General features: G+C 40.8%; 1 pseudogene; it reads right to left on the bottom strand.

Moving 5' to 3' along the window:
* LOC123637406 overlaps positions 1–16,240 on the bottom strand; it is a 62,171-nt pseudogene that overhangs the window by 7,302 nt on the left and 38,629 nt on the right.

Raw genomic sequence — 16,240 nt, 5'->3', positions numbered from 1 at the left:
TAGAGACGGGGGTCTCGCTCTTGCTCAGGCCGGTCTCGAACTCCTGACCTCGAGCGATCCTCCTGCCTCGGCCTCCCAGAGTGCCAGGATTACAGGCGTGAGCCACCGCGCTAGGCCTTAACTATTCATTTTTAAAGCATTTCTGAAGACACCCTTAAAGAGTTCTGGAAGGAGCGTTACAGCCACCCTGGGAAACCAGTGCAGCCACTGATGCCTGGCCCTGCGTCACCTGGGCCGATGCCACACTGTGCCGAAACACGGCTATTAACTGCAGCTGCTGTTTTTTGCATGCCTTTACTATGTGCCCAATGATTTACATACATTATTAATCTTACGAAAACTCTGTGAAAAAAAGGAAAGAAAAGGTGAAGTAAAATTGCTTAAGATTGTCCAAATATTAAGAGGAAGAACTGAAATCAAACTGGAGTCTGTTCAATTCCAATTCCCACGTGTTTTCTACAACTCTTCACAGTATTTCTTTTTCTTTAAGAAGAGAGAATTGTTTTAACATAGAATATAGTTGTGAATAAGCTTTTTATTTTAAAGGGTCAAATAGGTGCATGATCTATCATAATAGCAAGTTTGGTTTTCCAAACTCCAGTAAAATAACGATGCCTGTCCATGAGATGCGTCCATTCCCCACTGATTTCACTACATCTCACATAGCCTCTCTTCACAGCATTCAGCCACAGAACTTAACTTTTTCTAGATTCCTCGTGGAAGTATTCCTATTTTAAATAAAATCACTTTATGCACTGTCTACATTTATGAAGCTAGTTTTATACTAAAACACACTAATTAGTTTATGAATGTTGGACTAAGGAATTTTCACATCCTGGCAAAGGATTTTAAGTGGTGGCACCTATTGCAACGTATGATATTGTGGTCTAACATCATTAGAAACACATTCCTGACATTTAGAAAAGGAAGAGAGTGTTCTGTCAAGTTTTAAAACTACTGAATGTGTATTACTGAAGGAATACAGTGTGTTTGGAGTTTGCATGGCACATTTTTTGCTGTCTCAATTTACTCAATATTCAGATACGAAAACAAATATAGGTCATGACTTAGACTGCAAAATTGGCCCTCAGTTTTTCATCTCTGATGGAGACCTTCCAAGAGAGTCTACGTTCCAAGCACATTTATTATTGTCTTGCCATTTAGGGTTCCCAGTGTGCAACTTTTAGAAATGCTGGGTCCAGCTCACCACCTTGTGTGAGATGAGGAAATGATGTTTGAGCTGTGGGTCTGGGCACAGAGACAGGTGTGGGGAAGCTAGAATTTCAAACTTTTGGATTGTCATTTGTATAGTATATTTCAAAATAGCTAGAAGGGGAGAATTTTAGGTTTCCCAACACAGAGAGAAAGACAAGTGTTGGAGGTGATGGATATTCCCATCACCGTGATTTGATAATTACACATTGTATACAGGCATCATAATACCACATGGACCCCCAAAATGCGTACAGCTATCATGTACCAGTAAAAAAAAAAGAAGAAAATGTTAAATTTAGGGAACCACAAACATGTGATCAAAAGAATTTTGGGAATGTGAGAAGTTCCATGACCCTGAAAATTGACGGCAATGCTAGAATAAAAATCTCCCATCTGAGAAATCTTTGCAAATTCTCAAACAACTGTGAATGACATCAAGTAGTACAACGGCAAGCAACTTGCAAACCTGATCATGTCTTTTGCTGGAAGTTTTAAAATTCAATTCTACTTGGCGGTGTTTTTGATGGGGAATATGCCTTTAATTTCATTATGTATTACAACAGGTAAATGTACGATGTTAGCTTTGTAACACAGCCAACACTCTGAAATACATCCATTCCGTATAAAGGACACTAAAATTTAGGCCAAAGTTTCAAGTTTGAAATAAGACCTTACACGAGGCTATTTATTATTTGAGCTGTAGATCTCATGACTTTTTTCTCATACATGCCTCTTGTGTTCCACTTTGTCTTTTCAGAAAGCACAGGGACTAAGATGCAGCCTAGCAATAGGCAAACCATTTCAAAAATGCCAAATGATTGCTCAAAATGAAATCACAGACTGAGGCTGACAAGAATAAGCATGGAATACATGTGTATTACTATGGCGAACAACCCAAGCTGACTGAAAATGGGCGGATTAGCTGCTCCCAGACTGCTGGAGAGACAGGCTTCCAACTTTTCCTCTCAGCAGCTGGGTCAACATGGAAACTTCACTACCACACAGACGTAGGGAGGCTGCAGGGTTCGTCAATTGAGCACATCAAGGACACTATTAAGTATCCGGCGTCATCCTTGTGTCCTGCCTGCCTTGCCTTGGTGAGGCCCTGTCATGTTTGCAAAATGACTCTATCTCCAGACCTTACACAGCCTCACACACGGATGTCCAGAGACAAAATAAATAAACAAAAGGGCTTTCTCTCTCATGCCTCTTTTTAAGAGCTTAGACTCTTTCCCTCAAGGACACCTCATCCGCATTGATGTCCACGCACGTCTTGTAACTTAGAATCAATCGGGTCAGGTGCTTCTTCCCAGCCCAATCCCACACTGGGAAGGAACAGCTGCGCTGCCTTGTGATCGGCTGAGGGTAGCCACTGGGACAAGACTCATCTTCCCTGAGACCTACACCAAATACGGGTTCTAGAGTGAGGAAAGGGGCTCTCAGGAAGAAAACCAAGTGTCTGCTACACAGTGCTGCACCAAACAACAGAAATTAATATCCCCAAAGACCAATGAAGGAAATTTTAGCATGGAAGCTACCTGCTAAAATAGAATGGATGAAAGAGGGACACCTGGCAGGGGATGAAGGAAGGAAGAGCATCGGGAGGGAGGATGCTTCTGTCTCTCCCTTCTGGATCTGGAAGTTTCCTTTCTGACTCCAGATCACCCACAGCAAAGGCGGCTTAGCATATAGTTAGTGTCATGACTTGAATTCTGTCTCCTCAGAAGACATATTTATGGGCTGGGTGAGGTAGCTCACACCTGTAATCCTAGCACTCTGGGAGGCTGAGGTGGGTGGATCGTTTGAGCTCAGGAGTTCGAGACCAGCCTGAGCAAGAGCGAGACCCCGTCTCTACTAAAAATAGAAACAAATTATCTGGCCAACTAAAAATATATATAGAAAAAATTAGCCGGGCATGGTGGCACATGCCTGTAGTCCCAGCTATTCGGGAGGCTGAGGCAGGAGGATCGCTTGAGCCCAGGAGTTTGAGGTTGCTGTGAGCTAGGCTGATGCCACGGCACTCACTCTAGCCTGGGCAACAGAGTGAGACTCTGTCTCTAAAAAAAAAAAAAAAAAGATATATTTATGTCCTCAACCCTGGAACTTGTGAATATGACCTTTCTTTGAAATATGACTGCAACGTAATCCTGTAATTGGGTTAAAAAGTGGTCACGTTGGATTAGGGTGGACTGTTGTACGACACTAACTGGAAGAGGAAATGGGGACACAGACACAGAGGGAAGCTGGCCTGGGGGGAAGGAGGCGCAGCTCGGAGGGGCTGCCTGAAGCTGTGAGAGGCCAGGAAAGACCCTCCCTTGGGGGTCCAGAGGGAGGCCGACCCAGCCCACGCCTTGACTTCGGACTTCTGGCCTCCAAAGCTGTGAAGAAAAAGTTTCTGCTGTTTTAAGCCACCCGGTTTGTGGTACTTTGCTACGGCAGTCCTAGGAAATGAATTCAGTCAGGATTCGGTTAATTAGTGATTATTAGACATTAGTATAGGCCAGCTATAATATTTAGGCTTTGATCTTCTATATTGTAAAGAAAGAACTATGTTTGCTCACAGCACAATCTCACAAGCCTACATTTCATGCCTTTCCAACCATGCAAGAATCGAGCTCGAGCTCATTAGACCAAGTTCAACTCTGCACCACATGAAAAATTTGGAATGGACAGAAGTGGCTGGCATGCAATGCAGTCAGAAAACTTAGCCTGCGGACATTTCAGAAAGGAGGAAACAAACAACATGTTTTCAAGGTTATACTAACTCTACTATGCCATCATTGTTCTGGAGGCATAGAAATCATTTTGCATCTTATTCTGATAACAGATGAGACAAGATCAAAATGTTCTTTTGTAAATGCTTCTAAACAGAAACTGTAACCCATTAACATCTGTGGACTTCCATGTATGAAAAACATCATTATTTAATGCCATGAAGATAGAAAGCCAAGTCTCAAATGACTTGAAAACCTTCACTTAAAATCTTCAGTTTTTGAAAGAAAAGTTGATTTTCAATGTGTCTCCAGAGCATTCTACAATAACCACCGACAGTAATGGAGCAAGGCGAAAATCCGCTGACGGGAAGACTGGGGTGGCACTCAGCACCTACAGCCCCTGGCCGGGGGGCCTTCACTGGTCCCCATGCTTTAGGGGATCCGCTCTGGCCCCCCCAGCCACATCCCCCCTCACAGCGAGACTATCCGTCCCTCCAGAACAAGCTCCTGGCACCCAAACGCAGACCCCCAAAGTCACTGCCCAAGTGACCTTGGGCCCACTCCCAGGATGCAGGCTGTCCTCTTCGCAGGCCTGAAGGCTGACTAAGGGGTGCTATGTGTAGGGTAGTGGGGGGCAAGTGGACAGAGTTGGGATGTGCCAGCTGGGCTGTCCCCATGTCCACGCTCAAGGGTCCTCACAGTCGGAAAGTGGTGGGTCCCAGGCGGCCAACACTCAGGGCTCCCTGTGCCACCATGTGCCGGCCCTGGGTGGTTTTGAATCTGAGCTTTCTAAGTTGTACTCGGGTAGGACGAAGATAGACTATGTGAGTTTCTGAGATTGATTCATTAATTTGCGTAACTCCATATATATAAAAATACTACATAACACACAGTTCCCCATTTATTCTTGTGCGAGGCCTCAGAAATGTCAGAGGAGAATCCAGTGGTATTATTGAAATGTAATCACCTGCCATGCCTTTTATTAATCGAATGAAGCTACTTCTCTGTAAACATTTAATAGAGCTACTACTTCAGGTTGAGCTGTCGTAAGACGAAGATACTAGGATCAAAATATAATGTGATACATTTATTGTGGGTCAGAAAAGTAATTTTTCAGGAGTTGCAGGAAATTAGTCAAAACAGAACTGGATGATCTATAACGCACAATATACTGGTCAATATTAAATATCCTCATTTCTAAAAGGTTCATTTCTTATAAATATGAGTAAAATATAAGCATTTACTAAAGGAATAAAATAGGAATTTTAAGAAATAATTTTTGCTTATAGATTATCAGAGATATAGTTTTATTTTTCTACTCATTTTTCTTTCCATCGCTTGAACTTTCATATTTTCAGCCCAAAATATGGCATATTGACTAGTATATTCCTGAATATATCAGTCATATAGTAAAACAATGTCTTCCATCATAACAAAAATGTCTGCACAATCAAAAGATTTTTAAACCTATAATTCCCTAATGATCAAGACCACAAAATTATTGTATAATTCTGAGCAATTTAGTTAAACCTACAGACCTGTGAACTAAAATAAAATCTTAAGGCTCACCCCCCATGGGATGACTGAATGGACCCCCTCTTGGCCAAGGGAATATCCTAAAACTAAACTGTCTGCCAGGAGGAGGGGGGTCAGACAGGCCTTATCACGCCCCCTCCCTTTTTGGGGACATCTTTGTAACCCACTAACAGGCCTAAGGGGATGCAAGACAGACCTGCAGGTCCTCAGTTTACACAACAAATGTAAGTCCTGTGGCTTCTCTCTGATTAACACCTCCTTATCTTAAAACACTCCAAGCCTTTAGACAAAGCTTCATGTCTTTAGCCAATTACAAGTCAAAGAATTTTTAAACCCACCTGTAAGCCCCACCCCTTCCAATGTAGCCTCCCACGTATTGATTTATAACTTTACCTGTAACCCCTGTCTCCCTGAAATGTGTAAAACCAAACTGTAACCCAGCCACAGCGAGTCCACTTGCTCAAGGCTTCTTGGCTTTGAGCTTCAAATTTGGCTCAGAATAAATCTCTTTAAAATTATTTTACAGTTTGGCTTTTTTTCTACTGACAACCAAAAAGAGCTTTCCAATTAAATGAACCAAAAAACAAGAATCACTACTGACATTATATGCTGGCACGTGAATCATTTGTGACAAGGGTGATTTCAGAGCTCTTGCCGAGTCAGGTGACCTGGCTTCAGCTGTGACATACACCACTGGCTGTGGAGCCAGAAGGAGCCATGGCAAACCCACACAGGCAGATTTCCGAGCCAAGAATTCCTTTCGTGGCCCCCCAGCCATGGTCAGCCCTCTCCCTGGTGCAGACAAGCCTCTGCGAGCTGCCGAGCTGTGCTGGCGTGGAGAAGGACACATCTGTTTCAAAAAAAGAAAGAAAGAAAGAAAGAAAACGTATCCACTCTGGAAACAGATGTGTTTTGGATATCTGCAGAAGTATAAACACTTGTGTAAAACTGACCATAGCCCATACATAAAACAAAGCAACTTACCATCGACACATACTTTTTTAAAAACCCTCACACTGGAGGCAATGAGGAGGCCAGGAAAAAAAATGCAAGTTTAATATATGTTTTCTATTTTCTTCAAGGAAGAAACCTAAGCTGTTAGACGGGGACGGGGATGGCGATGCAGGGCTCACCCTTCCCTCTGCACGGTTCTCCAGCAGAACCTACTCTCCAAATTGCTGCACCAGGCTAGTCTAGAAAGACCAGATTTTTCTCGTGGGATTTTCTCTTAGGTTTATACTAGTTAAGAACAGCTAGATATTGAATGTCAGGGAGCATGTCAAACAAATTGCATTGAATAAACAATAAGCTACAGACCTGAACTATTAAGATAGCTCCAAGGCCAGCATCTTTGTATTTAACTCCTTGGAACGGAGCAAGCTCAGCTTTACCTGGCCACAAAGTAGGCCTGCCTTCCGCTCCGAATGCCCACCCCAGCCTCCTACTTCCGCACAAGACACAGACAATATACATCTTTTGTGCCATTATTCAATTATCTCCTAAAAATAACTTGAGGAAAATTTCTCTAACGTGAGCCACTAGAGAGCACTGATAGGGCTGCCCGGCCACTAACAGTAGCCTACAAAGTTCGATGACCTGACACAACACTGGGAACGCCGCCTGTCTCAGAGCCGGGACAGTGTGACCTCACCCTGCCCCACTCAGGCACCTGGGCTCCTGGCTCCTTTGGCTCATGAAAAAGCTAAAAGGGGAAATGAGATCACCTCTGCTTTTTATCTTCTCATCTATTTTTAGATGTCTCCAGTAACACACAGGGTAAGTGATGTGAGCCTCAGTTTTATAGCTCAGAAGAGTCACCAAAAGGTGAATATGCCATCATGTCACCAGCATCGTTGCCTGTTACTGAATTCAGGCTTAGCTATTAGCAAGAAACATAGAATATTCTTTTGAAATTAACTCTGAGGATTTTGCTGTAAATTCTGCCATTATGTAAGATTTTTTAAAAAACTGAATACAGCTTGAAACTGTAGGCCATTACGCATGGCCTGGAGTCCTGTTTTCAAACGTGGATCTGTGTTGGTGCTAAGTTTGTGTGGTCTTGATGGCCTCACCCCTTCCAGGTGACAGGAAAGTCTAATGAGAAGGTGAAGTCCTTTCTTCCTTCTGTAAATGAAGAGTTGACAAAAATGCCATTTCTACTCCTAAACTTGAATGACTTACTGGTTTTATTGTTAATCTTTTATAAAAATCTCTCTCCAATTCCCCAACCTGTAGAAGCTAACTCCTAAATAGATTTCTCTTTATGTTTCCCACAATCTTAGTCTACTCCTACATTCTTGGAAAAAAAAAATTTTAAGGAATAATAGCTGTGTTTGAAGATTCCCAGAAATGTTTCTAGTAAAGACTGAAAAGAGGAAATGAGAAAGGAAGAGGTAAAGAAACAGGTAAAGAAAAGAGGAAATGAGAAAGGAAGAGGGAACAGCACTAGCAACGGGTAACATGAAAACCCAGTTCTCGGCAGTGTGCTGTGTCACACCAGGGCCAAATCAGAGATGCTCATTAAATCCTGACATGCTCATGCCACCCAGAGAGTCGTCATATCCTCCCTTGAGACACGGGCTTTGAGTCACACTCAAGTACCAAAGTATGAGAGGTTTCAGGCAACCAAGAGAATCAGGCGGTCTGTATGTGCCTTGCCAGGAAAATCCCAGTTAAAATCTCAAATTTTTTGCATCATTAGAAACACCATTAATAAAAACTAAGGAATGTGGGGTGAACTGTCCGAGCAAATCCAAAATCTAGAAAAATGTGTAACTCTTTTCCTGATAAAGTTTCTGTCTACATAGGCAAAATGGAGAGCAGAAGCAGAATTCAGACTGTGGGGAGAGGAGGGGGCAGATACTGCCACTGAGAAGGAAAGGAAGGGCACTTCGGGTTTGACTTATTCAGGTTGACTGTCCAAATCAATTCCACTCACAAATAATTGCTCAACTGTTTGCTTCATTCTGCCTGGGCAGACACAGCCGTGGAGAACAGTTTAAGTGGGTCACTTTTTTTTGGATCCTTTAAGAAAATCCTTTCAATTGAAAAATGTCAAAAGCTATTTTGCACACAGGCAGCCATATCCATAGTTGTTCAATTTACGTTTATAACTAAAAGAAGCATCTCATTTTTTGTTTGCCCATATTTACTTTGCTTTTCTTTACACATAAAAACATCCTTTGAGTAGAGTTGGGCATGCCAATTGAAAATGACCCATATGAAATGTTACATGTTTGTTCAAGAAATCATACCTCAGTTTGAGACCTTTCAGTTAATTTATTCATATCTATGTGTCCTGTGGATTCAGTGTCTCAAAGATAATTATATTGTACACCGACCACCGGAACAGTACAAATTAGGGGATGAGAGAAAATAGAAGCTCTTTCTACAGATAGTAGTATTACATGCCAAAACTCCAGAGATGCACATAATTTTTACCTAAAGAGAACACTAAGCATTTATTTGCCACAATGAAAGCTCTTACTTACTGGGTGCTCCTGTGGATTCTGCACAGCCGCAGGGCCTGCTGGTCCCCAGGGATCCCGCAGGTGGAAAACCAAGCCGCAGTGACAGGTTGGCAAACACATCTGGGGAGAACAAGGCTGTCGGTTCATGGGCAGTGGGTGAAACTGGGGAGTTACACTGACACGTGCTCTACACAACAAGCTTGGGTTTCAATCTTGAGGTGCCCAATCTGGAATAATTCTAACTCAAAATAGTAAATATGTCAGTATAGATTCAGGACCAATACAGACGAGACTCCAAGGCCAAATTTTATCTAAGGTGAAACTATAGTCACTTCTTCATTTTGAAGAAATTAGAAACACTTGAAAAGTATACAGAGTTAACTTTTTTGTTTCTGAGTTATCGTCATAGAGGGTCCTCACTGAAGAAAAAACATCCACTGAGGCATAAAGTAAGTTTTCTTAGATTGCAGTCAGAGACAACTCAAGTCCAGAAAGGAAATTAGGAATTAAGAGAAACAATATTCATTCTTTAAGGCCACTAGAGAACCCACAGGATAGAATGCTTCAGTGATCAAGACATTTTCTTGAAAGAGGCAAAATCTTTGCTATGGTTTTCCACTGTAAATCGTGTGAGCAACTGCAAGAAATACCAAGGAAATATATTTCCCAGATGTTTGTGGGTGTACAAAGAATCTCCATCTGAGTGAACACACACTAAGGCTTGTGCCGCTGGAAACATGCTCCAGAAAGCGCGTGTTCTGCCCGAGTGTGACGGCTGAAAGTCTTTGGTAGTTCCCAAGCGTGGTCCACCCACTGACGGTTCAGTCGGTAATGAAAGGCACAGGCTGCTCTGGGCCACCTGCAGCAGCGCACGCCTTTAACCGGGACCACGAGAAACGCTGTACATGGGAATAAACGTGTGAGTGACTTGCAGTTGCCACCTCAACTGTGACAAGAGGGCTTAGGTAAGGACCAACATACCTGTTTTAATTGCTTTTCCAGTTTTTCTTTCTCCATCTGACAAGCTTTTGTCTATGGACAAAACAAAGGCATTTGCTTATCAAGAAGAGTTCAAGTCATTGGTTCCAAATGCACTCCTGACCCAGCTGTCAGCGACAGACTCAGAGACCTGAGCGCTGAGGCGCTGGCAGCAGGAACGCCAACAAAAACAGTCACATTCTGGTTTTTCCAATCACACACTGATCCTATCTTGAAATTCCCAAATGAAGTGTGGAAAGCTGGATAGCTTTAAATCCTATTCCAACTTTTTGAGGCTATTGTAATTCTGAGTTTTAAGCTGATCTATTTAGATATAGATACAGAAACGGCTTCCACTGCTGACTGAATGAAGCTGGAATTGGTCATTCTGACATTCAAAAGCCCCCACAATAAATGTTAGATGCTGTACATGCACTTAACACAGGCCAGACACTGATCTAAATCCTTCACGTACAATAACTTATTGAATCCTCTTAATGCCCCCAGGTGATACTTAATATTATTATCTCCATTTTGGAGATGAGGACATCCACACATGAGATGTTGAGTAACTTATTCAAAGTCACACCGACTTCTCCCAGCCACATCTAGCACAGTCACCTGCCCTGGGGTCCCTCCACATCTGACACACCTAGAGGAAGCCCCTTTTTCTCTGAGTGTTTATTAATGCCACCCTTATCCCTATACCCCATTTTCCGCATCCCTAAAAGGCATGGCCAAATGTCTCCTCCTGGGCGATATCTTTCCAAGTTGTGCTCTTCAGAATTATTCCCTCCTCCCTTGGTCTTCCCACGTGGAGTCGTGTGTTTACTATGAGGCTTTGTCCAATATGTGCTATGTATAGTCAATTCTTGCTCCTGGCAGTAGTTATGTTCCATAAAGTCATAACAAATACCGGGTTAGTGAATTCTGAACCATTGTTCCTAGAAGAAATGCAGGCTTCAGTTCCTGCAGGCCTCTGGTCACAGTATTTTTGTCAACTAATTGATACATAACTTTGTTTTATGTGTTGCTGTTTTATGTGTTTATGTTTTATATATTGCTGATTCATTAACACAGAACTCATGGTCAATTGCACTACAACTTACGCCTGCATGAAGTTTACCTAATACACGTGTTCTCGGTAAAGGCATGTCACAGCCTTCATGCGCTTAGGAACACTGACAGTACTTCGGCACTATGCTTCGTGGCCATTGTAAACAATGAAATTACCAACAAAAAGCACAAAGCTGTGAAACACATGGCACTAAATGGATCACAAGAAAGAAACTTTCTACAGTGTGAGAACTGAAACAGGAAGGCAGCAGCGCCGTGTTCAACCTCAGCCAGGAATGTGCATGTCAGGTGACTCTGCCACTGCCTGCTCAGGCATGCGAATGCGCCAGGAGAGCACTGCAGGGGCTGATCTGGGGAACACACACATGTCAGTGCACAGGCAAATTCACATATATGGAATCTGGTTGCTCAGGTGTGCGAATGTGCCAGGAGAGCACTGCAGGGGCCGATCTGGGGGAACACACATCAGTGTGCAGGCAAATTCACATATACGGAATCTGCGATGCTCAGAACAGACTGTGTATGTCTCTCTAATTATATCGTGAGTTCTTTAATAACAAGAACTGGTATTTTATTCCTTTACAGTACAAAGCAGAATGCCTTGCAGAAAAAAAGCACAGGAATTAGAATACAAGGAACTGAAAGTAGCATGTTCATATAACTAAATGAAACTATTAAACATGCACCCTTCTAACAGACTAAAATAATTTATGAAATACCTTTGAGTCATGACTTCAGCTCAGTGTTTTTATAAAGGCTTTTTTCCCCTACTTAACCCTGAGAACAACTCTGTGAAGTCATGAAGCAGGCATCGTTATCCCTATTTTACAGGTGAGGATACTCAGAGAGGTTAGGTAACTTATTTTTTAAAGAGAGAGGTTTTAGAGTTATAAGAAACATTTTAGAGCTCATCTAGTCCAACTCTGTCATCCGACAGATGAAGAAAGGGAGTCACTGCAGGTTGAATAACCTGCTCAAGGTCACACCAACTGAGCACTAGAGTGGCAGGACCACCAGGTCTTTCCCCCCAAATTTCTCCGACTCCTGAGTACTTAAGCAGGTCTCACTTCACCACGTTGCTATCTTACCATTGTTGCTGCCTTAAAAACATCCCCAGTGACAGAATGAATCGGTTCTGGTGTGTCAGCAACTAGTTCCAGAATGATTTGACCTAAACATTCCTTTAAAAGTCCACTAGGACAATAAATAATATGTTATTCAAGTAAGGTAACCCCAGTCCTTTTTATTATATCATAGCATTTAACCTGCTGTAAATACACTTAACAAAGATCATCAAACCATCTACTATATTTCTTTGTGAGTTCTAACATCCTTTTTCCAAAGTGAAGGACACTTTTGAAAAATAAATGATTGGGCTATCATTATTTTAAAGGAAAATTTTAATAGTTTTAAGATATCATTTACATATCATTAAGATTGTCCCTTAGTTTATAAGCACAATTATACCATACTGTTTAGACAATACATTTATTCTGTTGATAACTATCAAAAATTACAGATGGCACAGGAAATGACTTGTGGATTATAGCATATAACATGGCATGGATGAACAGATGTTCCTGGGCTGGATAAAAGTTCTGTAATGGCAAGGACATTGCCAGTCTTAGACATCAATTCATCACCAATCTGAACTTATTATAGAAGAATGGATAAAACTCAAATATAGTAGGAAGTGAAACTATTTATACAGTGACAAAAGAAATTAAGGAAGCTCTGCATGTAAGAAATAAAGCTAAAAGAGAGATTTCTTAACCTAGAGTAACCAGAATATTTTCTTACCCACTGTTTATAAATTATGTATTAGGTTGCATAAATTATTTTCAGAAAATTATTTTATTATATTTTACTATTTTATTCCTCTAATTTCTTAGAGAGAAAATTGTTCTCTTGAAAATTTTTTCCATGTAGAATTAGAAAATTCAAATTAATCCTTCAATAAAAATCAGAAAAGAAATTAAGTTTGATTCACAATCTACTTTGTATTTGGAGGAGGAAGGGGATGACTAAGAGTTTAAAATGTCTTGTAAGACTAAGAATCTTAAAGCTAAGAGCTGCCACAGAAGGTACCACAACGATCTCTTATTTATTCAAAAGCATTGCAAGATTTTGCAAATCAAAAATGTTGCGTTTCGGCCGGGCACAGTGGCTCACACCTGTAATCCTAGCACTCTGGGAGGCCGAGGCGGGTGGATCACTCGAAGTCAGGAGTTTGAGACCAGCCTGAGCGAGACCCTGTCTCTACTAAAAATAGAAATAAATTATCTGGACAACTAAAAATCTATATAGAAAAAATTATCCAGGCATGGTGGTGCATGCCTGTAGTCCCAGCTACTCGGGAGGCTGAGGCAGGAGGATGCTTAAGCCCAGGAGTTTGAGGTTGCTGTGAGTGAGGCTGACGCCACGGCACTCACTCTAGCCCGGGCAACAAAGTGAGACTCAGTCTCAAAAAAAAAAAAAAAAAAAAAAAGTTGCGTTTCATTTTATTTTTTTAAGCCAAATTGTGTTAGCTACATTTTTCTTCATTAACATCAGTATTTACCCATCATGGCAACTTCCTGAGTCTACTTTAATATATCCTATTACACTTAATTTTAGCGTGCTTACATTTAATATATTCTATTTTAATAAACTGGTAACCATTATCTGGCTTCCTTGAAAGTGTTCCAGTTACATTAAATCTGGAAACCCACAGAACAAAATCCTCAGTTTCACATGTAAATGGCCTTTAGAAATATGTATGTTTTTGGCAGACAGGAGCACTCTCACATAGCTCTTCAAAGAAAATGACAAGAATTTAGAAACCACTTCACTCTATTTGAGTACTAGGTCGTTCAACTCCCATTCCACCAAGATAAATATTATGAGAAAAAGATCAAAAGAACTGTATTTTATAAAAGACTTTGGAATCCAATTTCTTGGGTAATACTTTACTATACTTTAGTTAAAAAAAATTTCCAGTCATTTTCATCTCCTCACAAGATTGTTTAAGAATGATTTCATTGCAGGTGCTAATCTCTCCAGAAAATCCAGTGTCAACTAACAGAAGTCAAAAAGTCTTTTTTTTTTTTAAAGAAAAAAAATAAAATAAAATACACATATTCTGGCAAAGAGTATTTTGTTTTGATTTGTACCTGAGAATTGAGCCTGTTCAGCTGGGACTGGGAAGTCTGATTAATCTGCTGTAGCTCCTCTTTCTCTTGATTAAGTCTTTCTCGATCCGATCATTCTTTTTTGAAGTCTTCTTCATATATTTGCACCTAAGAAACATTAACTTGCGGTTATAAAAGCTTCCTTTACTCTTAAGCCATTTAAAAGATTTCAGAAAAGGTGTTTTCTGGGCCTTTGCAATCTGAGATGTTCCTATGCTCTCTTCATGAATATTTCTTCATGGTATGATGGAGAAATACACAGGACTATTTAATTTTATCTTTCGCTTTGTTTACAGTGGCAACTCTCAACAATTCCTGCATCAGGAATTCAGAAGGAAAGTAACAATATGTATGTTTTGAAACAATTCCTCTCTGCTGCACACTCTCCACCGTGGTGATGAACCCTCTGGACCAGTCATCTGGCACCAACACAAGGGCTCCGATGCATGACACTGCTTGAAGTTCTAAACGACAGTTTACTGACAAGAGCTGTGAAGGGAAGCCACAGAATACTGACATGCTAAAGCGCCCAAGTATAAAGTATAGGTTGAGTGCAAAATAGAAATGAAAGCCTGATGTGTGTGGAAAAGTAAGGCGTTCACAAATTTTGCCCTTTATAAGTAATATTTTAGTGGAACACCTCTTGAGAGGTACTTCAAATATTCCAGAAGGTGATCAATCTAAAAAGAAAAATAGATTTAATTATTGTTGTTGCTTTTAATGGGCATAGTGTTGACTGGTGGCTTGTAGACTAGCATGTGAAGTTATGAAAACAAAGGAAACTCAGCTAATGAGGCAAAAAAATTCCTCTTAGACCATGACTTAAATTACTTACATTGGAACACAGTAGCTAGATTTTTGTCTATAAACACTAATGCACGTTGTACCTTCATCACCAACAGTGCAATAAATTTTAACTAAGGGTTTTTCAATTTTAAGTCAACAATAATAGAACAAAATAGGCAAGACAAAAAATTAAACACTTTCGATAGCTCTAGATGCAGATGTACATATTCCATTTTTAAGGCTTTATTTACCAGAAGCATTGCAAAGAAGCTATATACAGCCAAGCTGGCATTTTTATTTTTATTTTTATTTTCTTGGTTGAGAACTGAGGTGCAATTCCAGAGACAGTTTAACGCTCTGTAAACAATTACCAGAAGCCTTTTACATGGGACCAGGCCATCTGATTAGAGTGGAACACCCTGGCAATGTCATCAGTTCAGCCAGGTAGAGGCAAAGACTCTAATTCAATTTCTTTGTGTATTTAAGCCCTTTAGTGTTTCACGTGGCACTTGGTGATGTGGTGATTGTGGGTGCCCAGTTAGAAATGTGCAGTTAAAATGCTTATGAAGAAAGTTACCAACAGAGCCACCCCAAAACTAAGAAGATGGATCTCCCACTGGGGATTATGAAAAAAATCATACCTGTCACTGTCTTTGTCAAATATGAGCTAATCCATTACTGTAAACTCCATGTGTAAGAGTGACACATTATGTACATTATACATCAACACCAAAGAGGATTCAAGTCTTTGAACATAAGCAATGCGTTCTTTTTATTTTTCAAAGGAATCCTAGCTAGCACCAACAGTGTTTTAGGGATTGAGAATTTGACAGAGCTTTGACACTCTGCATATTACCCTATTCTCTTCATGGGTTTACTTTTAAGCCATGCATATGACCACGATTATTCAAATGAACTTGGTAGAAGAGAAAACCCAACTTCACCATCAAGTGTTATGACATTTTTAGATCTACTTACAGATAGGCTACTTCCTATGAAATAATAACAATAAATAACAACAATAACACAAGTGCTCAATCTTTTCATGTACTGCATCAAAAATCGTTGTCATTGGCACTTGCTCAGAGCAAAACAGTCAACAAATCAAACCCAGGGACATCAGAAAAAGACACTTTCCATCCCTTTCTTCTATGACGCCCTCTTCCCCACTGCTAATACATTACCAGCAACATGGGCTTCAGGCATTGGGATTCCTGTATGTGTCCTGTATTTATCGACACTGCCATGAACTGTTCCAGCCTTTTACCTACATTAGTTTATTTAACCTTTCACA

The sequence above is a fragment of the Lemur catta genome, chromosome 4, assembly GCF_020740605.2.
Source record: "Lemur catta isolate mLemCat1 chromosome 4, mLemCat1.pri, whole genome shotgun sequence".
Taxonomy (NCBI): Eukaryota; Metazoa; Chordata; class Mammalia; order Primates; family Lemuridae; genus Lemur; species Lemur catta.
The sequence above is the reverse complement of the archived record's forward strand: the minus strand, read 5'-3'. Positions and strand labels throughout refer to the sequence as shown.